General features: G+C 38.7%; 1 protein-coding gene across 2 annotated transcripts in view; it reads right to left on the bottom strand.

Annotated features, from left to right (window-relative positions):
• The window catches only part of LOC115210484 (protein mono-ADP-ribosyltransferase PARP14-like), a 303,268-nt gene that overhangs the window by 211,123 nt on the left and 64,335 nt on the right, over positions 1 to 27,810 (bottom strand). Inside the window, exon 12 of one of the 2 annotated variants that reach the window (XM_036508815.1) lies at positions 15,297 to 15,384. The exons of the other annotated variant lie outside the window; for it this stretch is intronic. The gene's annotated coding sequence lies outside the window, so the exon portion shown is untranslated. Of the gene's footprint in view, positions 1 to 15,296; positions 15,385 to 27,810 lie in introns of those variants that run through there. 2 annotated transcript variants of the gene reach the window in all.

A 27,810-nucleotide genomic window follows, 5' to 3' on the forward strand; every position in this document is an offset into this window, starting at 1 on the left:
ATTTGGCCTGTGGTGCTCAGCAAACAGACTTGCAGGAATTCCCAGCTGCCTTCTACGTCACAGGACTGCAGCTCCTCCACCCTCTCATCAGATTTCTCAGTGACAATGTCCCTAAATATCTGACCATGTGAAGGGTTCTTAAGCTTCCAAATTCTTCTTTCCAGATTGATCTGCTTTTTGGCATCCTTCTGGCCTCAAGTCTGAAGTCACTAATAACGAGTCTATGCTGTGGGGTACATTCTTCACCAGGGAGGGTCTTTGTATTTAAAAGCAGCCATGTATCCCGCTGTCTCATGAGAATGAAATCAATCTGGCAAGCAGAGTTATCCGATTCATAGGTTATCATGTGGCTGGCTGGCTTCCTGAAGTTGGTGTTGCAGATCAATAGGTTATTTGCATCACAGAACTCCAGGAGCCTAGTTCCCTCTTCATTTCTGGTACAAACTCCATGGCTGCCATGTACACCATGGTAGATACCAGGTTGCTGTCCAACATGCCCATTAAAATTCCAGTCACAAAGATGAAATCATTGTCACTCGTCTTTGAGGTAGCCTGCAGAAGAATATCATAAAAGTGATCTTTCTGTTCATTTGGTTGACCCACTTGTGGAGCGTAGGCAGAGATAATTGTAGCTATACCATTTTGTAAGCTGTTTAAGCACTCTGTCGTACACCCTCACTACTTCTATGACCTTATCCATCCATTTCTCTTCAAGAAGTATGCCCACACCTCCTATTCCATCACTGTTACCTTTCCAAAAGAGTTTATACCTATGTTCTTTGCTTGTGAGGACTCTGGCTGAAGCTCCTCTCCACCTTACCTCTTGTACGCAACATACATCAACATGTCTCCATTCAAGCATCTCTACAATTGCACTAGACTTACCTTTCAATGTACCTACATTTACAGTGCCAACTCTGAAAACTGGGAAAGAGATATGGGAGGTAACACAGGAAGGAGAGATACCACTCCTACCATTACCACTACTACTACTTCAGTTAGTGAAAACCCATTCCTTTCTTCCCCCCATCCCACTGTCCACTTTAATATGAATTCATGCCTCACTGTTCCATGATAAATCTTCCAACTGTAAATAAAGCAAAATTTATGAACACACAAAACCCCAGAATATACCATTGTTCTCAACATGAGAGACTATGCATATGCACTGATGGCAACTTCACCCATTTGCCTGTGACAAGACACAGCATTCATACAAGCAACACCCTCCAATGCCAAAGCACACATCTTACACCACCACCACCACCACCAAATACCAAATCAAACTTTGTTGTTTCTACACATGTAACATGGAAAATTAAAATCTGCTGCTTTTCCCAACATAAAAGATTATTTCTGATGTGCAACACTCACTTCACTCATCTTCCAGGAACTCAATGCATGATACCAAACCACCAACAAAACCATAATTGAAACATCCCTAATAGTGACAGCGTTGGTCCAGACTTTCATGGAGACTCAGAAATCACCCAGATATCTGCTGGGTACAATAGTAAAATCAACAGCCGCAAACAGTATAACTCTAAGCATATTTAACAGTGCAACCATACCAACTCCAGATGACAACCCCTTCCAAAACAAGAAAATTCTTTTTTAATGGTGATGAATCTAGCAAAGAAATGGGAAAACAAACTTCTAGCTTTTACACGGCACCAACCACTGCTATTACCCCTGTGCACAACCACACCATTGCTTTTATTGACCCACATACTCAACTCTATAATGATACCGAATGTACAAGGTCTTTCACTCTTCACAAATAAAACAAAAGTATCATATCTTAGAGACCTTGCACTGCAAGAAAGGACAATGTGTATAGCACTAAGTGAAACACACCTAACCCCAAACATTCTTTTCTACTCTAGGTGCAAGGCCTGAGATTGTTGGAGAGGGGAGGTCAGTTGATTAGATTGACCCCAGTATACAACTGGTACTTAATTTATCGACCACCGAAAGGATGAAAGGCAAAGTCGACCTTGGCAGAATTTGAACTCAGAACATAAAGACAGACAAAATACCGCTGAACATATCACCTGGCATGCTAACGTTTCTGTCAGCTTTCCGCCTTAATCCCAAACATATTGGATGCAGAAGTACATATGTGAGGTTATGTACAACTGAGAACTGATGACAGAATATCAACACAAAGAGAAATAGTGATCTTTATCCAAGGAGACCAGGCAACAAATGTCCCATACCAACACATTGTGTGGCGAGCTGGCAGACACGTTAGCACGCTGGGTGAAATGCTTAGCAGTATTTCGTCTGCAGTTACGTTCTGAGTTCAAATTCCACCGAGGTCGAATTTGCTTTCATCCTTTCGGGGTCGATAAGTTAAGTACCAGTTACGCACTGGGGTCGATATAATTGACTTAATCTGTTTGTCTGTCCTTGTTTGTCCCCTCTATGTTTAGCCCCTTGTGGGATATAAAGAAATAAGAAATGCTCGTGATTGACCTCAGTTTCAACACAGGCATTATCAAATTGTTTTCCTGATGCAGATAAGCATGGAGATCATTTCGAAGCTGCTTTGTCACTCATAGGTCAAGCCCCAAATGAGGCCGGCCTTCGGGACCAATGTACTTTTAGCAGGTGACTTCAATTCTCTTCATCTCAGACTTGTCGGTGGATATGGCAGACGGAAATGAAGCCAGTCACATGTGTGTGTGTGTTTTTGTGTGTGCGTACATACATACATACATACACACAAATATAAGTACTTATATATATATATATATATATATAAACAATGAAGGGTGAAATTAATTAATTTGGAATAATTATCAATTACACTAAGTAGTCTTCGGCATGTAAAAGCCTCATTCGAGGAAAATTTAAGTAATACTAAGCAATTAAGGGTTTAGCAACGAATTGCCTTACCACACACCGAATTTAGAAAAGCAGTCAAAGAGATTATAGCTATTTCTTCTACTAAAGGGAGATCACAGTAAAGGCACAGCATTTGAAAGGCAAACACAAACAGGCAAGAAAGAATGAATTAACGGCAATCTATCATACAGTTTTAAGTCACCTACGGACGTACGTTTCGAGATCAAGTCATAGGAAAGCGTAAGAATTAGATAACTCTACCTTACCCAGACTTCTTCTTTCATCAGCGCAGGATACAAACAATCATGAATGATTGAATATTGAATTTTGAGATACTAGAAGGCACCAACTCAACTCAGTATCAGAGCGAGCTAGAAGCCACAGCTAGTATCACCAAATTCAAAGTATGAATGAAAGCTTGTGTCACCAGTCCCTTCCCACTCGCGTGTAGCCAAGACAAAGTGCTGTGGTCATTTACTGGGATGAATATGGTTATGAGTAAACAATGAAGGGTGAAATTAATTAATTTGGAATAATTATCAATTACACTAAGTAGTCTTCGGCATGTAAAAGCCTCATTCGAGGAAAATTTAAGTAATACTAAGCAATTAAGGGTTTAGCAACGAATTGCCTTACCACACACCGAATTTAGAAAAAGCAGTCAAAGAGATTATAGCTATTTCTTCTACTAAAAGGGAGATCACAGTAAAGGCACAGCATTTGAAAGGCAAACACAAACAGGCAAGAAAGAATGAATTAACGGCAATCTATCATACAGTTTTAAGTCACCTACGGACGTACGTTTCGAGATCAATAATTAATGTCACCCTTCATTGTTTACTCATAACCATATTCATCCCAGTAAATGACCACAGCACTTTGTCTTGGCTACACGCGGGTGGGAAGGGACTGGTGACACAAGCTTTCATTCATACTTTGAATTTGGTGATACTAGCTGTGGCTTCTAGCTCGCTCTGATACTGAGTTGAGTTGGTGCCTTCTAGTATCTCAAAATTCAATATTCAATCATTCATGATTGTTTGTATCCTGCGCTGATGAAAGAAGAAGTCTGGGTAAGGTAGAGTTATCTAATTCTTACGCTTTCCTATGACTTGATCTCGAAACGTACGTCCGTAGGTGACTTAAAACTGTATGATAGATTGCCGTTAATTCATTCTTTCTTGCCTGTTTGTGTTTGCCTTTCAAATGCTGTGCCTTTACTGTGATCTCCCTTTTAGTAGAAGAAATAGCTATAATCTCTTTGACTGCTTTTTCTAAATTCGGTGTGTGGTAAGGCAATTCGTTGCTAAACCCTTATTTGCTTAGTATTACTTATATATATATATATATATATATATATATATATATATATATATATATATATATACATATATATATATATATATACACACAAAACTTTTATACCTATGAGTATAATTATAATTAGGGTTCAGCAAAAATTTGCTTCATCACATACCGAAATTTAGAAATTCTAAATTTCAGTATGTGGTGAAGCAAATTCTGCTGAACCCTAATTATAATTATACTCATAATTATAGAATTTTTGTATAAGTTTACCATTAATGGTTCTTTTAACATACCAAACTACTTGGTAAAATTATTAATTAATTAAGTTTACCCTTTATATATAATGTATATACAAGATAAGAAAATGGAGAAATACATCATCATCATCATCGTTTAGTGTCCGTTTTCCATGCTAGCATGGGTTGGACAGTTCTACTGGGGTCTGTGAAGCCAGAAGGCTTCATCAGGCCCAGTCAAATCTGGCAGTGTTTCTACGGCTGGATGCCCTTCCTAACGCCAACCACTCCTAGAGTGTAGTGGGTGCTTTTCACGAGCCACCCGCACAGGTGCCAGACAGAGCTGGCAAACGGCCACGAACGGATGGTGCTTTTTATGTGCCACCGGCACGAGGGCCAGGCGAGGCTGGCAACGGACACGAAACGGGGCGGTGCTGGCAACGGTCGCGAAACGGAAGGTTCTCTTACATGCCACCGGCACTGGTAACACATCTGCAGTTTCCATTGATCTATTTCCATTGATCGATTTCGATTCTGATCCTCACTTGCCTCAACGGGTCTTCACAAGTAGAGTTTCGACATGCCACCGGCACTGGTAACACATCTGCAGTTTCCATTGATCTATTTCCATTGATCGATTTCGATTCTGATCCTCACTTGCCTCAACGGGTCTTCACAAGTAGAGTTTCGACATGCCACCGGCACTGGTAACACATCTGCAGTTTCCATTGATCGATTTCGATTCTGATCCTCACTTGCCTCAACAGGTCTTCACAAGTAGAGTTTTGTGTCCCAAGAAGGGAAGGTATGCATACGTAGGCTGGCTCCATCCTATGTAGAAGGCCACGGGTTATGGACTCACTTGTCCTGCCGGGTCTTCTCGCGCACAGCACACTTCCAGAGGACTCGGTCTCTAGTCATTTCCTCAGTGAGACCTAAAGTTCGAGGGTTGTGCTTCACCACCTCGTCCCAGGTTTTCCTGGGTCTGCCTCTTCCACAGGTTCCCTCAACCGCTAGGGTGTGGCACTTTTTCACACAACTATCTTCATCCATTCTCACCACATGACCATACCAGCGCAAACGTCTCTCTTGCACACCACAACTGATGCTTCTTAGGTCCAGCTTTTCTCTCAAGGTACTTACACTCTGCCGAGTATGAGTACTTACATTACACATCCATCGGAGCATACTGGCTTCATTTCTTGCGAGCTTACGCATATCCTCAGCAGTCACGGCCCATGTTTCACTGCCATGTAGCATGGCTGTTCATACACACGCATCATACAGTCTGCCTTTCACTCTGTGCGAGAGGCCTTTTGTCACCAGCAGAGGTAAGAGCTCTCTGAACTTTGCCCAAGCTATTCTTACTCTAGCAGTTACACTTTCAGCACACCCGCCCCCACTGCTGACTTGGTCACCTAGGTAACGGAAACTATCAACTATTTCTAGTTTTTCTCCCTGGAAAATGACGGAAGTTGGTCTCAGAGCATTTTCAGTGTTTATTGTTCCTGAGCATCTGCCACATACAAAAACCATCTTCCTAGTTAGCCTTCCTTTGACATTGCTGCACCTCTTATGTGTCCATAGCTTACACTTGGTGCATCTTATAGAGTTTCTACCTACACCTTTTCTACAGATCGAGCAGGGCCATCTACCTGAAGGCGTTTGGGATTTATCTACCTTCCTACTGATTACGACTTTGGTTTTAGCTAGATTGATTCTGAGGCCCTTCGATTCTAATCCTTGTTTCCACACCTGAAACTTCTCCTCCGGTTCTGATAGCGACTCAGCAATTAAAGCAAGGTCATCAGCATAGAGGAGCTCCCAAGGGCATCCTGTCTTGAATTCCTCCGTTATTGCCTGGAGGACTATAATAAATAGGAGGGGGGCTGAGTACTGAGCCTTGGTGGACCCCTACCTCTACCCAGAATTCTTCACTGTACTCGTTTCCAACCCTCACCCTACTAGCGGCGTCCCTATACATGGCCCGCACAGCTCTCACTAACCATTCATCTATCCCTAGTTTCCTCATTGCCCACCAGATAAGGGATCGGGGGACCCTGTCGAAGGCTTTCTCCATGTCAACAAAAGCCAGGTACAGGGGCTTATCTTTGGCTAGTATTTCTCCTGCAGCTGCCTTACCAGGAATATAGCATCAGTAGTACTTTTCCCTGGCACAAACCCAAACTGCATCTCATCTAAACTAACTCTCTCTCTAACTAGTTGGGCTATGACCCTCTCCGTACCTTCATCACCTGATCCAACAGCTTGATACCTCTGTAGTTATTTGTATCTAGGGCGTCACCTTTACCTTTGTAGCATTGACTATTATGCTGCTACACCAGTCATTGGGTATGACTCCTTGTGTATCACCTGATTAACTATACGGGTGACTAGGCTATAGCCGACACTACCAGACATTTTGAGCATCTCTGCAGTGATTCCTGATGGGCCTGGGGCTTTCCCTGTCTTCATGCTTCTAATTGCCTTAGCTACCACGGAACTATCAACTCGGATAGCTGGTCCCTCTGTTGGGTCAACATTCGGCAGACTCTCTTTATCCCATTCATTTTCTTTATTCAGCAACCTTTCATAGTGGCATCTCCAAACCTCTCTTTTTGCTGAACATTGGCAAATTTTTTCTTATCTGCTTCCCTCTGGCTAAATAAACCTGTCTCCTAGCTTCTCTTTTTGGCAGTCTGATACAATTCTCTGCTACCCCCATTTTTCCAGACCTTCCAAGCCTGTCTCTTTTCTCTAATACCCTGTCTACAATATTGTTCCACCATCACGTTATTCTAGGTCAAGAGGGGACTTTGCACCAGTCACAGATCTGGTCAGTGGCTCTCAGCAGGTTGTCCCTTAGAAACGTCCAGCTGTCTTCTACCCCCTGTGATGCTCTATCCCCTTCTACTTCATCAGAGGCTTCAAGTAATATGTCCCTAAATCTCTGTCCATTTGCAGGATCTTTAAGCTTCCAGATCCTTCTTCTCCATATTGGTTGTCCTCCTAGTCCTGATCCTAAAGTCACTAACTACCAGTCTATGTTGGTGGGGTACATTCTTCACCTGGGAAGGTTTTGGCATTTATAAGCAGCCATCTCTCCCTTTGCCTTGCAAGGATGTAGTCAATTTGGCTGGTATGTTGGCCCGATCGGTAAGTGACTAAGTGGCTGGTAGGTTTCCTGAAGTTAGTGTTGCAAATCATAAGATTTTTGCATCGCAGAACTCCAGCAGCCTGGTTCCCTCCTCGTTGCGGAGCCATAGCCATAGCCTCCATGTACGCCATGGGAGCCCCAGCATGTCGTCCAACGTGACCATTGAAGTCACCAGCCACAAAGATAAGGTCTCTGTCGTCCGTCAACGAGGTAGTCTGCAGTAGAGTGTCATAGAATCAGTCTTTCTGTCCATCGGGTAGCCCCGACTGAGGAGCATAGGCTGATATAATGGTTGCTAAACTATGATGAAGCACTAATCTAATCTTAAGTATTCTGTCACATACTCTGATTACCTCAATTACTTATCTACCCATTTCTCAGCGTATAAGTATACCCACGCCACCAACCCCGTCAGTGTTCCCTGCCCAAAATCAAATATCAATTACCAGATAATACTCAATCACATACTTTATTAAAACCACCACATAAAGAGACTGTAGGGTTAAATATAAAGCAGAACAAATCAGTGTACATAAAGGAATGTACATTAAAAAGTGTACATAAAAGAGTAATGTTGTATAATAAGTAGAATATATATGTGATTAAGTATTATCTGGTAATTGATATTTGATTTAGATGTATTTCTACATTTTCTTATCTTGTATTAGTAATTTATGGTAAATCATTTTACCTTTGCCCATATAATACAGTAAATGAATTGATTGCATCGCAATCATTAACATTTATCTATTAACTTTGTTGGGTACTTCACTAGCAGTATATTGGATATACGTTATCCCATGGAGGGTTGCATTTACAACCCCTATCTCAATTTGTATATATAATATATATATATATATATATAGGCACAGGAGTGACAGTGTGGTAAGAAGCTTGCTTCCCAATCACATGGTTACAGGTTCAGTTCTACTGTGTAGCACTTTGGACAAGTGTCTTCTAGTATAACTTTGGGCTGACCAAAGCCTTATCAGTGGATTTGGTAGATGGAAACTGAAGGAAGCCTATTATGTATGTGTGTGTGTATTTGTGTCTCTGTGTTTGTTCCACCCCACCATCATTTGACACGAAGTTGGTGCATTTATGTCCCCGTAACTTAGTAGTTCGGCAAAAAGATACTGATAGAATAAGTACTAAACTTACAAAGAATGAGTCCTTGGGTCGATTTGTTTGACTAAAGGCAGTGCTCCAGCATGGCCACAGTGAAAAATGAAAAACAAACCAGAAACGAATTAAAAAAAACAACACACATATACACATATATAATTTACAAAAAAAACTTTGTCTAATGACAATGTAATACGTACGTACTATGAGCACACAGGCTGTTTTACCACTAAACTCTGGCTTGAACAACAACTTAAATGAAAGTGTTGTTGAAGCTGCCTATCAAAGATGGCTATAAGTGGTACATCATTGAGCTGGTAGATATATATTAGAAAAAGAGACAAACAAATATAACCTGCAGTGGTTTAGAGTATGTAATTTTTCATTGAAATGTAATTGCAGATATAAAAGTTGAGAGATATACAATTATATTAGTATGTGTATGTATGTGTGTCAGGTCACTTATGAGGTTCTCATAAGTGCTACTGGTAACGTGGAATTCAGTACAACATGTTGCATGTTTGGGTTGTTGTTGACTAAACCAGCACTCCACCAGGCTACCCTGGTGACAAGGGTTCCCAGAAACCCAGCAGGTTTGAAAACAAGACCTGTTGAAAGGTCGGATGAATCTAGTGCAGTCTCAACAGCTATCTCGCATATGAGGTAAAAATATTGGTGAAAAGGATAAATAAATAAAGGTTGATATCATCATCATCATCATCATCATCATCGTTTAACGTCCGTTCTCCATGCTGGCATGGGTTGGACGGTTTGACTGGGGATCTGGGAAGCCAGAAGGCTGCACCAGGCTCCAGTCTGATCTGGCAGAGTTTCTACGGTTGGATGCCCTTCCTAACGCCAACCACTCCGTGAGTGTAGTGGGTGCTTTTTACGTGCCACCTGCACAGGTGCCAGGCGAGGCTGGCAATGGCCACGGTCGGATTGGTGTATTTTACGTGCCACTGGCACGGAAGCCAGTCGATGCGGTGCTGGCATCGGCCACGAGTGGGATGGTGCTTTTTACGTACCACCAGACCAGGGATCCTGGCTGGTTCAATTCGATTTCGATTGAACCGAACCAGCCAGGATCGGTTCAATCGATATAAAAATCATATATATCGATATATCGATTAAAAATCATATTAGATTTAAGGTTTACAAAACGTTGAATTAAGGATTAAAAGTTGTAAGATACATAGGCAGCAGTGAGAAATCCTAATGATGGATTTAAAAGTTTAGAGAAGTTCCAAAGAAATATTTATAGAAAGTTATAACATCAATATGAAGCAATTCGATGGTTGTTTCTGGAGTGCATTAGTGAACAGGTATGGATCTTTTGGTGTCACACTGACAATGTCTCCTTCGTCAGGAATAAGTAAATAGGTAATTAATTATGTTTGAAGACATGTAAGAGGAGAGAAAAGAAAACTTTAGGTTAGATTACATTAGGCGCCGGCTACTCTATCGAGTAGCCGGCGCCTAACGTAATCTAACCTAAAGATACTGAACACTTTTACAATGACTCATGTTTATACATGAAAGGAGATATCTAGTGTAGAATGTTGGGAAAATTCTTTTTAAAAAATGAGAAGAAGCAGGGCTGCTAAATACTTCATTTCTTATATTTCATGGTATAGAGTTTCATGAAACATGAGTGGAATTTATATATATTTTATTTACATATTTTAATTTTATTTCTATTTTATTATTTTCCCTTCTTGTGTATATATTATATATTTTTTGTATGTATACTTGTAAAAACAAATGTTTTGTTATTTAAGCAACCAGTAAAACAATACATTTTTCAGTTACTCATATCAGAGTAACACTCACTGTAAACATATTAATAAGATTGAAGTAAAATTATCTGCCCCCAAGAAGCCATCTCTACTCGTTCTTGCAAATATATATATACCATACCAAGAACTTCCTCTTTATTATTCTACTATATATATATATATATATATATATAATATATATACATATATATTATATGTATATATATACACTCTCTCTCTCTCTCTTTTAACTCTCTTACTTATTTCAGTTATTTGACTGTGGCCATGTGGTTTGTTAGCAAGCTACTTACACACAAACACTCCTGCGCTTTATATATATATATATATATATATATATATATATATTTTATACATATAGAAGTAGAAAAAAGCAGGGTTCCAACAAGGTTCAGCCCTCCGTCCCCTTTTATTCATCAGTCCTCCAGGCAATAACAGAGGAATTCATGATGGGCTGCCCCTGGGAGCTCCTCTATGCTGATAACTGGCCCTCATAGCAGAATCACTACCGGAACTAGAAAAGAAATTTCAGGTGTGGAAGCTAGATTGGAATCAAAAGGCCTTAGAGTCAATGTAGCAAAGACCCAAAGTCCTAGAAATTTGTAAGGCAAACACACCACAATACCCCTTCTTGTTCAAGAACATAACACACAACCAGCCAGGGAAATTGAACTCATTACCTCATGATTGTGAGCCCGATGCTTTAACCACTGAGCAGGCACCTTCATGTATTTTAATATTTAGCAATAATTATTTCTAAAGTAAAAAAGATAGAAATGACAACAAGTAAGGCAAAACACCACATACCCTTCTGCTCAAGAAATAAACACCCAACCCAGCCAGGAAATTGAACTCATTACCTCATGATTGTGAGCCGATGCTTTAACCACTGAGCCAGGCACCTTCATGTATTTTAATATTTTAGCAATAATTATTTCTAAAGTAAAAAAAGATAGAAAATGACAACAACACTGTGAATGATAGAAAAATATTCTATTGAATAGTTTTTATTCTTACAAAAGACCCTGGGGTTGCACACTAGAATTAGAGAATTTCCTGTATTTTCTTAGTCTTTCTTCTGTTAAATATATTCCTGTTCACATTATATGTGTTTTATGAATTCCAATTATATTCAGTGATTAGAGAATGTAATCAAATATTTAGGATATGCCTGAGAGTCATGGAAAATAACATAAATTTGGGTCTTTGAATATTATACAGCAGAATTGTATGAATCCTGTAAAACTTTTAATCGTGTTGTCCTCGCATCACTTTTCCACAAGAACACTGCATTGGTATATTCTCTTTGTTCCGTGACGGTCAGGAGTAGAATAGGTATCATTTGCAGAATATTGGATGTCTCTGGCAAAATAAACACCTTCACCAAATGCTGTGGCTAAGAAGAGAAAAAAAAAAAAATATATATATAGCAAATAAGAAAATGTATGTATGTTATTATGGTTGTCGTGTTGATAAATAAACAAGTTAACATTTTAATGTCCTAAATTTGATGAACCAACTATTGTGTTCCTCCATTTTCTTATTTGCAATATAAATTAATGGTATAAATACCTCTTTATCTCACCCATTTAATACAAGAGGTAAGGTAATTGCAATGCAATTAAAAAACTGTGTATTAATAATTGGTATATACAACAGTATATAAGAGATAGGTATTATCCCTTAGTGGGTTGGATCCACAACCCCTAACTTTCTTGGAGTTATACTATATATATATTATATATATATAGTTATAGGTGGTGTGTGTGTGTGTATGTGTATACATGCATCATATATTTATATAATTAATATTAGAAGTAAAAATATAAAATAAACAGAATTGAAAGTCCTAAAACTCTGTAACACACACACAGGGGTTCATCAAGGATCAGTCCTTAGTCCCCTCCTTTCTTCATTGTCCTCCAGGCCATAACAGAACAATTCAAGACCGGCAGTCTCCGGGCACTACTATATGCTGATCCTCTTGTCCTCATAGCTGGTTCCATATCAGAGCTAGAAGAGAATTCCAGGTGTGGAAGCAAACCTGGATTCTAACTTAGCAATGGTTAAGGTCCTAGCAAGCAAGAAAACTGACAGGATCCTCCCCAACTCATGTAGGTGGCCCTATTCAATTGGTAGGAAAGGTGTAGGCAGTAGGGGACCAAATAATGGGGGGGGGAAGATGCAAGAAGAGTGTGATAGCTAGAAGAAGAATAGGGCGGAGGAAAATTCAGAGAGCTTTTACCTCTGTTGGCCCCAAAAGGTTCTGTTTCTGAGTGAAAGAAGATGTATGATGTATGTTATATTGACAGCAATTCTACAAGGTAATGAGATGTGGGCCCTGAATGCAGAGGGCATGCGAAGGTTGGAGAGGATGAGGCTAGTATGCTCTGCTGGATGTGTTATGTAAGTGTACAGGTTCAACAGAGTGCCACTGTTCTGAGAGAGAAGTTACCCATAAGAGGAATTGGTTGCTGGGTGCAAGATGGATGTCTTCAGATCTTGTTTTACACTTCAGGCAATTCTTACTGAAATCCTGGGACCTTCAAGCTGACAAGAATTTTAGGTAGTGGTCTAATGGGGACAACCCCTTGTGCTTGACCTTTCTTTTTTGTCTGTGTATTTGAAAACAAGCCATGTAGCCTTTCCTCTTTCCATTTTGAAGAGAGGTTATAAGCTACTGACCATTAGGGTCTGACTAGACATGTGTAAAACAAAGCACTTTATGGACGCAAAACCCTGGCCAACCCTATGAACCAGCCATAACTAGATTCTCTAAGATACATACATACATATATATATATTATATATATATATATATATATTATATATATATATATATTAATTATTTATATATATATATATATTATAATATATATATATATATATATATATATACATATATTGGCGTTAGGAAGGGCATCCAGTGTAGAAACATGCCAGATAAGACTGGAGCCTGGTGCAGCCTTCTGGCTTCCAGATCCCCGGGTGAACCGCCCAACCCATGCTAGCATGGAGAACGGACGTTAAACGATGATGATGATGATGATGATGATATATTATATATTATAATAAGTTTGTTTTCAAAGCGTTTTAAATGTATTGTAGAACAAGTAGAAAGATTTTTTTTATTCAACGCATAAATACTGAACAGTATGTATATATATATATATATATAATAGATCGTTAGCTCCTACACACATTTTTTTTCTCTCCTTGTTTTTTTTTCTGTGTATCTTTCTGTCGAAGAGCGTAGGCTCGAAACGTAAAAGACTTGTTCTATTTCTATTCCTGAGCGCTATACTAATACATTTGTTTGTTTGTACTTCACCTCCCTTCGTCTTTTGTTTATTCTCGTAAACCTTCCTGTTATATATATATATATAAAGTATAAAATCCTTTTAAGAGCAAAACAATTTGCCAGCAGCCAGCCATGAGGATCGAACTCACACTCTTCTAATATCTGGTTGCGGTGCTCTTTTCAAACCAATAAGCTAGGTAGGAGTGCAAAACTGGGCGACAGGTAAACCATCTACTCCTAAAGTATTTTTATTTAGACACCATCTCAAGGAAGGTTGCTAACCAAAGCTAAAGAGTATCATGCTACCTTAACACACAGTCTTGAATGACCATTGACTACGAGAGCAGTTCTTTGCCCTTTAACGGGTCTTATTTTGGTCCCGCAGGGTGTCCAACAATCACCCTCCCAACTAAGCAATGCTCGGTGGCGTTAAGTCACCAACGACCCGACCATGCAAAAGGTTGTACTGGATTACATGGTACCAGTGGTGCACAAGAGCAACCTGATATGTAAATCTAGCAATCAACAACACCCCTTCTAATGCCTTTCTTGCAATTGTTGATTTACAAAGATTAAAGAGAAGCATTAATGCTAACCAATCCCCACAGTTTAGAAGGGTCTGAAAAGGGGATGGGCAGCCCCTTCCTCCCATCCAGCAAGAAAATCAAGTAAAAGTGTTGGTTCCACAATAATAAAATACACCTGGTTACTCTAGAGCAGAAGATATTAGGAAGGGGACCTGGCAGTAGAAACGATGCCAAACATGGAATGTGTGAGCAACATGACATCCTCTGTCCTCTCTGAGTGAGAAAGGATTCTAAACAGCAATCAATGTGGACAGTGACAGTCTGTCCAGCTCAGGACAATAGGAAGGGTGGGTAGATGATGATGTTGATTATAATATACTTACCATTTCTACCACAATAGCTACGGTTGAATCCTGATTTATTTATTCCCTCAACAGCTCCTTCAGCAGTACCATGCCAAAGGCCATCAACTTCATTTGTAATCTTTGGATTTTCTTCCTCAAACTTTTTTTTCAATGCTTGGTATCCCTGGTACAATGTTTTATTTTGAATTCTCTCAATCTGTAGAAAAGGAAAATACATTTATGAAAAAACAATCAATTCACTTCTTTGACAAGGAAATAACGTTTGTGGTGAAAACCCCCAACCCTATCTGCTTTTTTTTTTCTTTTTTATTTGATACCAATTTTGATTCGGCTGTAAATTTTGGTAAGGCATAATAGTTTAGCTGCAAAATGGTGTTGCATTTACAATTCAATGCAAGAAGTTAAAGCAGAGGTATTTTTGTTGAGCAAAGATTTCTTGTGAATATCCAAAAACACATAGAACCATCCCAAAATAGGTTCATACAATGAGATTTAAATCTTTCATACAAACAAAATGTCTCTTAACATTTTGTTTTAACAATAAGCCATCAAATATTGTTTATAAACAGAAATGAAAATACAAACTTTGATTATACGATAGGAAGGCAAATTCCGACGGAAAGTGGCCTGGATGTCGTCATATTCTGGTCCATTTGTGACTGGAACAATTTTAAATAATTCCTTGTCTCCCATTGGTGACCATGTAACATGGACCGATTCTAGAGGCCAAACAGAAATCAAATATTTCAGAACAACAAAAATATTATGAACCTTTTTCCTGTTGAAAATTTTGAAAAAAAAAACAAAAAAAAAAACAGGAATATTTTGACTAATTTTTGGGTTTAGACAAGGAATATGGAAATATTAAACAGAGCAGTAGTAGTGGGAGTATTGAAATAGTGGTGGTGGTGTCCTGGAAACACCTACCAAAGCTGACTTTAGAGCAGAATACAGTTGTTGGTTGTGCCAGATTGTATCCAAGCATCCGAGCCATGCCAGCATGGAAAACAAATGGTAAAAGAATATGCTGCTGCTGGTGACCTGTATATCATCATCATCATCGTCATTGAAAGTTTGTTTGCCATGTTGGCATGTCTTGGAGAGTTTGACAGGAGCTGATAAGGCCACACCAGCTCCCACTGTCTGCTCTGGCATGGTTTCCACAGCGGGAAGCCCTTCTTAATGCCAACCACTTTACAGAGTGTAGTTGGTGCTTTTGAAATGGCACCAGCACCAGTATCAACTCTGCTGTGGTGGATGGGTCTTCTGGAGTACAGCAAGCTGCCAGATATCTCGGTTCTTTCTTGTCTCCTTCATAAGGCTCAGTGTCTTGAGACTGAGCCCCAATACTTTGTCCCATATATTCCTGGGTCTCCCTCTTTCACGAGCTCCATCCACTTTAAATGATGGATACTTCTTTATGCAACTGTCCTCACCCATTTGCATCACATCACCAAACCAGTACACTCTTCTCTCTTGCACGCTGCATCTAATTCCTCTTATGCCCAACTTTTCTCTCAATGCACTAGAGATCTTTGGTTTCTGAATTTTCTCCATCCTATTCTTATTCTAGCAATTACACTTTCCATGCATCCTCCCCCCACAGCTAATTAGATCCCCTAAGTAGCTGAAATTATCCACTGCCTCTGAAGAGACTCCAGAGCATTTGAGAAAATCAGTTTCCTAAGTATCTCTAATTTTTATGGTTCCCACGCATCTTCCACAAACAAACACTACCTTCTCTGATAATCTTCCTAATACTCCACTGCACCTCTTGTGTGTCCATAGCTTGCACTGTGTACACTGTATAGAATTCCTGCCTACACCTTTCCTATATACTGAGCAGGACCATTTACCTGATGGGAGAAGGATCCTCTTTGTTTACTTAAGTTAACCTTAAGGCCCTTTGCTAAGTTAACCTTAAATCACTCTTAGATTCCAGGTTTCTCTTCCACAACTAGAATTTATTTTCTAGTTCTGTGACAGAATCTGCCAGATATTTTAAGCATATCAGTAGTGACTCCTGGTGGACCAGGGTGGGCTCTCCCTGTCTTTGTATCCTTATGGGGGAATATTAAATAAATTAAAGATTTAACAGTTATCTTTTAAGGTACTAAAGAGATATACAAGGGTATGTATTAACGACCATGGAGGGGGGTAAGTTTACATTTGGATTTATGGAAGAAATTAAAAGTGCAGAAGAATTTACATTTACATATTGTGAAGGCTTTGTTGTGTTTGTTAACCAATTGTGGTGAGTTATGGGTTCAAATTTTGAGGGCTTCTTTTAAGCAGAGTCCACAAATGGAGTGCAGGTCCTGACATGGGATGTCAGAGTCTATTATAGCCCAGGAAAGTCTATATTGTATTTTTCTATTAATCAGATGGTGTATGGGACTGGTTTGTGATGTGGAATTGCTCTTTATATTTAAATGAGTTTCAATGTGCAGAATATCTTTGTTTGATCCAATATAGTAATTATTGGAGTTATCTAATATGTTGTGGACAGTGCATTGGTATACCATGTTGAATGTTTTGCATTGGGCTTGCAGTGGGCATTCAGTCCCAGATCTGAAGCTGCAGTTATCTATTCTGTGATGGTTAGTTGGAGAGAGGGATGAAATAGTACTACTTCTAGCAGACAAGTTAAACACTTAGTTTGTATTAGGTGATTCGTTCATGATATTGTTGTTATCATTGCTGTTATTTCTGTCAATATCACTGCCATCATTACCATTATTATTATTACTGCCATTATAGCTATCATAGTTATTATTATTACTAGTAGTAGTAGTAGTAGCATTGGTAGTGGTGGTGATGGTGTTAGTGTTATTATTGTAACTATTAGTAGTAGCGTTTATGGTAAGAGTGTTAGTAATAGTATTATTTTCGGTAATGGTAATATTGCCATTGGTGGTTGTCTTATTGCTGGTGTTATTATTAGTTATGGTAGAGGTATTAGTAGTTGTAGTGGTTATAATATAGTTAGTATTGTTAGTATCGGTATTCCTATTAGTATTAGCGTTGGTTTCAACTGTGCACCCATTTTCCTCCAAAGCAAGGATTATATTATCTATGTTTAAGCCATTCAAAGCGTTAGGGCCAGGCGCATTTCTTATATTATTGCGATCGGTGTTAGTGTTCTCGTTGTGTAGGTCTAGGATAGGGTTGCATGCATTTAGATGGTGAGAGCTAAGTTTACGCTTGTTAGATGAGCTCATAATAGATTCGCTATTTGGTGTAGAGGAATAGGATAATTTTAAAGTGGATCTGTTAAAGATAGAATGATACCTGTGGTTACGTAGGAAATTAGAACCTACTATTTTAAAGAAAGCTCTAGCAAGGCCCGTAACATTTAAAGCGAATGGAGGTGTGTACCAGAGAATAGATCTCCCGCTACTTTTATTAGGCAAATTTGGGGAGGTGTAATTTCTTGTGTATGTTAGAGGAGAGTTGGAGGGTTTCGTGTTAATATTCTTAGATTGAGTCTTGTGTGTGTGGGTGCTAGGCAGGCGAGATTGTCTAAATATTGTGTGAGGGTTTGAGTATCCAATATGTGGGCATGCTCATCTAGAGTTAAATTTAGAGAGGTGTTCTTGAAGTCTAGCATTGGCTATAAATCTAATCTCCTTGGAGAAGCCCAGCTAGAGGTTGGTTGTAGTAAGAGGCGTAGTTATTTAAGATTTCCTCAGTGGCAAATAGATCAGATATTCTGATGGATATGCCTTTGATTATACTCTTGAAAGTAGATTTATGGTGGCTAGATTCTGTGTTGATGTACTTAAGGTATTGATTGGGTTTATGATATGGGAAGAGTTTAACTCTTTAGCATTTAAACCGGCCATATACGGCCAAAAGTATTCTGCCTGTTTTATGTTCAAAATGTCCAGATCTGGTCTCTCACACCAACCCTACAATATCGTTTTAAAAATTAACAGCTACCTCATCAAAATCTCAAAGCTACAAGATAATGCCTGATTAGTTCAAGGCAATGTGGATGAAAATTTTGGTAGAATAATGCGAACACTAAAGGGTTGTAAGAGTTTTCAAAAGAAATAGATAGGTTAAAGTTGGCGAAGAATTTAAGTAAGAGTTTTCTTTTTCTTTCTAATGCAGATTTTGGCCATCTCTACATAAACCACTTTTGATGTGGGTGAATTGTGTGTGGAGCTGTTGAAGGAGGTACAGTCTGACTAGATCCATTACCTGAGCAGAGTCGGATGAGCCCATGGTTATATCAAAGAAGTTGTTTCTATTAGTATTGAGGTTAGCACAGGACCAAAGCTTATTATCAAAGGATATGAAAGTCTACCTGGTAGATAGAATTACATCAATTTCTAAGGAGATTATGTTGGTTAGGTTTTTAGCTAGAGTCAGGGCATCCTTAAGGAGGATTGGTGATATGGAGGTGTAGTAGTTGTTGATGTAAAGTTGTAGGAATGAGGTGTTTTTGCTTTGACGCATATGGAACCAGATAATTACCTTGCCTGTGCCGGATCATAAGTTTATGTTTAGCTTCTTTCTAATAGTAGGGTGGATTCTATCATATATATTTTTACTGATTCATCCTAAATCAGATTAGGTGTTTAGCATGTTCCCTGGGTCAAGGGTGTCCTTTAGGATCCTTGCCTGTTCCGCTATACATAATTTACAATGCTTGGTCCCCTTTATGCATGGGCTTGGATTTTCTAGGATTCTCCATGATATTGTGTATGGAATCCCACAGTCCATTAGCTGCCATACATGGCTCGCTAATGATGTGATGAATCCCCTTTCCGGTATCCTGGAGGAGGATCTGTGGTTGGAGAGGTGTTGTTTGAAAATTAGTGGTAGAGCTGATGTATCTCCATGGTCAGGTGTTGACAGTGGTGTGTTTGTTGGTGTTGGCATCGCTGCCACCGCTGTTGTTGGAACTTGCACTGATGGTGCTGGGGCTGCTGGTGTAACCGGCACGAGGGCCAGTCAGGCAGTTCTGGGAGCCAGTAAGGCGATGCATAATTATAATTCTTCTCCCAAATAAGCTGCCCTTCTTATTTGAGGCTCTGATGAAACTACAAGGTGCCGTTCAGCACTCAGCTAAGAGTCCATTGCATCTTATAGAAGAAACAGCTGTAAGTTCCTTTGTCATCTCATTTTCTAAATCATCATCATCATTTAGCATCTGCTTTCCATGCTGGCATGGATTGGACTGGTCGACTTGGAACTGGTAAGCTGGTGGGGGCTGCACCAGGTTCCATCTGATTTGACATGCTTTCTACAGTTCAAGGCCCTTCCCAGCACCAACCACTCCAAGAGTGTAATGGGTGCTTTCTATGTGCCACTGGCACGGGTGCCATTTGTGTGACACCAGCACAGGTGGTAGTTACGTGACACTGGCATAATATTTAATATAAGTAAACAGAAAGAATTTACCTGATGATGCAGTTGAACCATCTGTTGAAATTTCTTGGAAATCATCATCATCATTTAGCGTCCGTTTTCCATGCTAGCATGGGTTGGACGGTTCAACTGGGGTCTGGGGAGCCCGAAGGCTGCACCAGGCCAGTCAGATCTGGCAGTGTTTCTACAGCTGGATGCCCTTCCTAACGCCAACCACTCCGAGAGTGTAGTGGGTGATTTTATGTGCCACCGACACAGGTGCCAGACGAGGCTATTCTTTAAATTTCTGTTAGAAGTAAGCAAATAATTTATCATCACTCAATGAAAAAATAATTTCCTAATTAATTTCTCTTAATTACAATGCAATGTTTTAATTCATTGTTTCTATCACAAATATTGTTTTAAATTAATATTTCCATTTATTGTATCATAGAATAACTTCCTCTGAGGAACAGGCTTTTGAATATTCTGTAGTTTGGGGAAGAATTTTTACTTACAGAATAAAAAGAAATGAAATTTGCTTGTTTAAGTGACTGTAGAAAATTATTCATGGAATTGAATTTGGTATCAAGATTCCATGTTATGCCCAAACACCAGCTTAATAATGACAAACCGATTTTACTTAATTCCTCATTACTTTCAAAACTGATTAAAACAAAAGAAGAATATTTCTGTTGAAACAGACTGGCTTTGAGTAAATCCCAGTGAATTACTGGTATGTCAACAGTGCTTTACTTCAATGCTATATATACTGTCCTACAGAGTATATCTGCAGATGTGTACCCAACACTGTAGGTATAGATAAAAGGAGAAAGAAGAAAAGGAACGGGTCCAGCCAAACAATCTTTTTCTGTCCCCAACATATATTGTATACTGAAAGTCTTTATAAACGAGGGACATATTCATACGGCACAGAATGTTTTCACCTCAATAAATGTCATTGATTGGTTGAAATTGCAGAAATTGAAGAAAAAAAACAACAAATATCTCACAAACTATAGAATTTTCTCAATAAGACCAATAGAAAAAGATGTTTATAAAACACATTCTACCAGTATAGGAAGTTTAAAAGTGTTTAGTTACGTGGAAATTATTTTAAAAAACTGCCGGTCAAACCGAAAAGATCTGAAGTTTTTTTCTAAATGTGTCCACTTCAAGCAGTACCAACTGGGAAATTGGATCACCTTGTTTAAGCCTTTTCGGGTTATAAGCGTTGGCTTATCTTCAGGTACAGGGGAGACAACCCGTCCTCATTACCGTTTTTATATGTTAAGACTTAACTCGATTTCTAAGCATTTCCTCACACCCGTGACTTAGAAAATTTGGATCTTTTCCTTTTGAACGGCAAATGTCAACACAATTTCTAGTTAACTAAACACTTTTAAACTTCGTATACTGGTAGAATGTGTTTATAAAACATCATTTTTTCTTGGCTTTATTGAGAAAATTCCATATGTTGTAACATATTTCCACTTTAAAATCGAGCATTCCGGCAATTTTAACCAATCGCTCACCTCCGTTTGGGGGGAAAAGATTCCGTGCTGTATGAATATGTCCCTTGTTTAAGAAACAGATTGGGTTTATTTACATTTGCGAAGAAAAAAAGATACCCTTCCCCCACCCCTAACCCCAACGCTAATCCTAAAATAGATTGCAATGCAATAGATCGATACTAGGGTCATAATTATGGGTGACAATTTCATACGACACCGCTATAGGAAATGGGATTTTTTTCTAGCGGTGTCAAATGAAAATGTCACCCATAATTATAACCCTAGTATCGATCTATTGCATTTCAATCTATTTTAGGATTAGGATTAGGGTTAGGGGTGGGGGAAGGATATCTTTTTTCTTCGAAAATGTAAATAAACCCAATCTGTTTCTTAAACGAGGGACATATTCATACAGCACAGTATATTTTCACCCCAAATGGAGGTGAACGATTGGTTAAAATTGCCGAAATGCTCGAAATTTCAGACGAAATATCTTACAAATTATAGAATTTTCTCAATAAAGCCAAGAAAAAAATGATGTTTTATAAACACATTCTACCAGTATACAAAGTTTAAAAGTGTTTAGTTAACTAGAAATTGTGTTAAAAACTGCCGTTCAAACCGAAAAGATCCAATATGTGTAAACTAAGTCGTCGGGTAGATTTTGTGTAGCCCCAACAGTCTTAATTCTGTGTTCGTTCCCGGTTTTATATACTTTATGAATGAATGAATGGCTTCAGTGACACGCGTACGTCCACCTATTGCATTGGTTAAAAATAATTCATTTCTAATTTTCTGTGAGGAAACTCCGAAATTGATTCATACAACCCTCGCCGCTGCATTCCTCTGTCTAAAAGTTAAAATGAACGGCTTGTGTGCGAATGAACAGAGAAAAATATGCTAGAAACAACAGCCAAATCTCACACAACTGCGATAACATAATGAAAGAAATATGGACTGAATCTACTCATCTTTCTGCAAAGGTTTCTTTCAGAGTAATCTGTGACAAAGTGAAATGAGAATGTTCTTTTTTTTTTTTTTACAACTAAAACCTCCGCCATGTACGCTGTTGTAATTTGGCGGGGATGAACTTGGGCAATTTCATATCACCCGATGATCCAGTAATACACTTCAACCATCTTTTGATTTGGGACCCATAGGGCCTCAGTTGTGTGTTTTAAAAGATACTAATTAAAATAATTTTTGTGTATAGTCTTCCTTGTCTTCAGGAACATGGATATAATGTTGCAGCCCCCACAAGAAACTTATGAAGTCGCTGGGTTGGTGGTGAGGCAGCCCCTAGGAAAAGGAACCGAGCGACCTACTGCTTCAGGTATTCGGGCCCCATTCCAGATCGAATTATACTATTCTAGAGCATTCGCCATAAACGCTCAATATTTTGAGTGTGGACTGATGGGTTGACTGGATCAACAAAATGCTGACTGCGGTTTACTTGATGGTGTGTATAGCCAAGGTTGTTGACCTCGGCGGAATTTGAACTCAGAACGTAGAGGCATTAAGTACAACACGGAAGAGGAGGCGGCGAAAGTTTTAAAAGTAACGAGAACGAAAGAGGTGGTGATACAAGGTGACATTGCAAGACTTGGTGAAATTAAGAGTTAGTGATGGGGGGAAGAGCTCCGACCTGTTACCAGTGTGGAGCAAGGGGACACATGAGAGCAAGGTGTGGCCCAGAACGACGAGAAAGATTAACAGGAATAGCAGCAACAAGGGGCAACGAGCAGGAGCAAAATGTCGAAGCGGCGACCCCAGCGAGTGAGTGACCAATGTCCAGAGAAGGTGGAGGAAGAATATAATAAGGTGGTGAATAGGTAAAAAGAAAAAGGAAGGAATACGTGGACTCACCGCCAAAGGGTCCAAAGAGGAAGGAAAATAAACTGGAAGAGACACAGCAGGAGATTCCAACAATGGCAACAAGGGAAACCAAAGTAGAAAACCAATTGGAAAAACAGGAACAAATAAGAACCAAAAAAGAAGAAATGGCAGATGGTGACATATTCGAAAAACACGGAAATTGAAAAAGAGAATAACCAAAATGAAGACGGTTGCGAGAGTGAAGTTAATAACGGAATATTATCTATTTCTTTACTACCCACAAGGGGCTAAACACAGAGGGGACAAACAAACGGATTAAGTCGATTACATCGACCCCAGTGCGTAACTGGTACTTATTTAATTGACCCCGAAAGGATGAAAGGCAAAGTCGACCTCGGCGGGATCTGAACTCAGAACGTAGCGGCAGACGAAATACCTATTTCTTTACTACCCACAAGGGGCTAAACACAAAGGGGACAAACAAGGACAGACAAACGGATTAAGTCGATTATATCGACCCCAGTGCGTAACTGGTACTTATTTAATCGACCCCGAAAGGATGAAAGGCAAAGTCGACCTCGGCGGGATTTGAACTCAGAACGTAGCGGCAGACGAAATATCTATTTCTTTACTACCCACAAGGGGCTAAACACAGAGGGGACAAACAAGGACAGACAAACGGATTAAGTCGATTATATCGACCCTCAGTGCGTGACTGGTACTTATTTAATTGACCCCGAAAGGATGAAAGGCAAAGTCGATCTTGGTGGAATTTGAACTCAGAACGTAGGGACGGACGGAATACCGCCAAACATTTCGCCCGGCGTGCTAACGGTTCTGCCAGCTCCTGCCGCCTTAGAAGTTAACGACGGAATATTATCCAGAGAAACAGCAAGGCAATTGTGATTGACAAAGAAGGATGTGAAGAACTGGGAGAATTATTTGGAAATAAGATCGACCCAGAAGGAGAACGCGTGGAGTTTGATGACTTGCCGCCAGTGATTGATTATGAGGACCAAATACCGTACATAAAAGGGTGGGGAAAAGCAAATTTAATGACTATAATACTGATACAAAACGGAATAAAAGAGAAAAAAGAAAAACATTTAAAATTTATTCTGCTTGCGAGTGGATAGCATGCATCCATTTTCACCCCCATTATTAGAATTCATCCTTCCTTCGTTCGTTCAAATGTTTTATATCCCCACCGTAATGTCCAGTCAGTCCTTGTACTGTCCCCTCTGTGTGTTATGGCCCTGTTGTGCCAAAATAAAGAATGAGAAGTTTGTGGTGTTTCGTCTGCCGTTACGTTCTGAGTTCAAATTCCGCCGAGGTCGACTTTGCTTTTTATCCTTTCGGGGTCGGTAAATTAAGTACCAGTTACGCACTGGGGTCCATGTAATCGACTTAATACCTATGTCTGTCCTTGTTTGTCCCCTTGTGGGTAGAAAAGAAAAAAAAAAAAAAAGAAGGAGACGGCATTCGGTAAATTCCGTAAATTCACATGGCGGAGACGTAAAGGGACCCGTCCATCCCTTTAGAAAAAAAAAATTGTTTTTATCGAATCCCACGTTTTCGGCTATGGAGATGTCCGATTCTGAAAAGAAAAATTGTTTGTAAAATTTCAATTTAAAAAAAAAGACCCCCCTCCTTATTCCGAAGATTACCGCAACCCGTTCCGTTGCGGAAAGCAAGTCGAGGTCTGTTGGTCCCGAATAGTCAAAGTGTATGGTTGGGTGATTCGGGCGATAGGAAATGGTCTGGCGTTGACGGATCTATGTTTGGAGAAATTTATGGATTTACGGCGAAGAAAAGATTCCCAGAATTTCTTATAACATTTCTCAAACCCTTTTGCCCGAGTTTATTCCCGACGGCCGTCCATGGCTGGGAGGTTTCACTCGTCAAAAACGAAAACACTTTCATTTCACTTTGTCACGGATTACTCTGAAAGAAACCTTTGCAGAAAAGAAGGTGAGTAGATTCATTCCATATTTCTTTCATTATGTTATCGCAGTTTTGTGGGATTTGGCTGTTATTTCCAGCATATTTCCTCTGTTCATTTTCAGGCAGCAGGATGAAGGAGGCTTGACAACTTTGTTTAGCTACGATAAAGGACAAAAAAACCCACTTTATTTAAGGGCACAATTTTTGATTCAGTTCCTAGAGATGCCAATATTAAATGCAGTTCAAAATTACATTTCTTCTCTCACCTAAATATAAATACAAAGACAACAAATGAGAAGACAAAGATTTTACCTTAATCAAAAGATTCTAAACCTTTAAAACTATTTTTGCCTTGGCTTTTTGCTGCCTTCATAAAATTTGTATCATCTTTGATGTTTTTCAATCAATTGTCTTTTATGTTTAAATATATGAGAGGTTCGTTTTCGATTCCAAAGAGCATCGGTTCCTTTCATCTCGCCATTTAGATGACATGAAACTCAAAAAAACTCTCACAAAAATTTTACCTTGATCAAAAGATTCTAATCCTTTAAAACTATTTTTGACTTGGCTTTTTGCTGCCTTCGGAAAATTTGTATCATCTTTGATGTTTTTCAATCAATTATCTTTTATGTTTAAATATATGAGAGGTTCGTTTTCGATTCCAAAGAGCATCGGTTCCTTTAATCTCGCCATTTAGATGACATGAAACTCAAAAAAACTCTCACAAAGATTTTACCTTGATCAAAAGATTCTAAACCTTTAAAACTATTTTTGCCTTGGCTTTTTGCTGCCTTCGGAAAATTTGTATCATCTTTGATGTTTTTCAATCAATTATCTTTTATGTTTAAATATATGAGAGGTTCGTTTTCGATTCCAAAGAGCATCGGTTCCTTTAATCTCGCCATTTAGATGACATGAAACTCAAAAAAACTCTCACAAAGATTTTACCTTGATCAAAAGATTCTAATCCTTTAAAACTATTTTTGACTTGGCTTTTTGTTGCCTTCGGAAAATTTGTATCATCTTTGATGTTTTTCAATCAATTATCTCATATGTTTAAAAATATGAGAGGTTCGTTTTCGATTCCAAAGAGCATCGGTTCCTTTAATCTCGCCATTTAGATGACATGAAACTCAAAAAAACTCTCACAAAGATTTTACCTTGATCAAAAGATTCTAATCCTTTAAAACTATTTTTGACTTGGCTTTTTGCTGCCTTCGGAAAATTTGTATGATCTTTGATGTTTTTCAATCAATTATCTTTTATGTTTAAATATATGAGAGGTTCGTTTTCGATTCCAAAGAGCATCGGTTCCTTTAATCTCGCCATTTAGATGACATGAAACTCAAAAAAACTCTCACAAAGATTTTACCTTGATCAAAAGATTCTAATCCTTTAAAACTATTTTTGACTTGGCTTTTTGCTGCCTTCGGAAAATTTGTATGATCTTTGATGTTTTTCAATCAATTATCTCATATGTTTAAATATATGAGAGGTTCGTTTTCGATTCCAAAGAGCATCGGTTCCTTTAATCTCGCCATTTAGATGACATGAAACTCAAAAAAACTCTCACAAAGATTTTACCTTGATCAAAAGATTCTAATCCTTTAAAACTATTTTTGACTTGGCTTTTTGCTGCCTTCGGAAAATTTGTATGATCTTTGATGTTTTTCAATCAATTATCTCATATGTTTAAATATATGAGAGGTTCGTTTTCGATTCCAAAGAGCATCGGTTCCTTTAATCTCGCCATTTAGATGACATGAAACTCAAAAAAACTCTCACAAAGATTTTACCTTGATCAAAAGATTCTAATCCTTTAAAACTATTTTTGACTTGGCTTTTTGCTGCCTTCGGAAAATTTGTATCATCTTTGATGTTTTTCAATCAATTATCTTTTATGTTTAAAAATATGAGAGGTTCGTTTTCGATTCCAAAGAGCATCGGTTCCTTTAATCTCGCCATTTAGATGACATGAAACTCAAAAAAACTCTCACAAAGATTTTACCTTGATCAAAAGATTCTAATCCTTTAAAACTATTTTTGACTTGGCTTTTTGTTGCCTTCGGAAAATTTGTATCATCTTTGATGTTTTTCAATCAATTATCTCATATGTTTAAAATATGAGAGGTTCGTTTTCGATTCCAAAGAGCATCGGTTCCTTTAATCTCGCCATTTAGATGACATGAAACTCAAAAAAACTCTCACAAAGATTTTACCTTGATCAAAAGATTCTAATCCTTTAAAACTATTTTTGACTTGGCTTTTTGCTGCCTTCGGAAAATTTGTATCATCTTTGATGTTTTTCAATCAATTATCTCATATGTTTAAAAATATGAGAGGTTCGTTTTCGATTCCAAAGAGCATCGGTTCCTTTAATCTCGCCATTTAGATGACATGAAACTCAAAAAAACTCTCACAAAGATTTTTCCTTGATCAAAAGATTCTAATCTTTAAAACTATTTTTGACTTGGCTTTTTGCTGCCTTCGGAA

The sequence above is a fragment of the Octopus sinensis genome, linkage group LG1 (assembly GCF_006345805.1).
Source record: "Octopus sinensis linkage group LG1, ASM634580v1, whole genome shotgun sequence".
Lineage (NCBI taxonomy): Eukaryota > Metazoa > Mollusca > Cephalopoda > Octopoda > Octopodidae > Octopus > Octopus sinensis.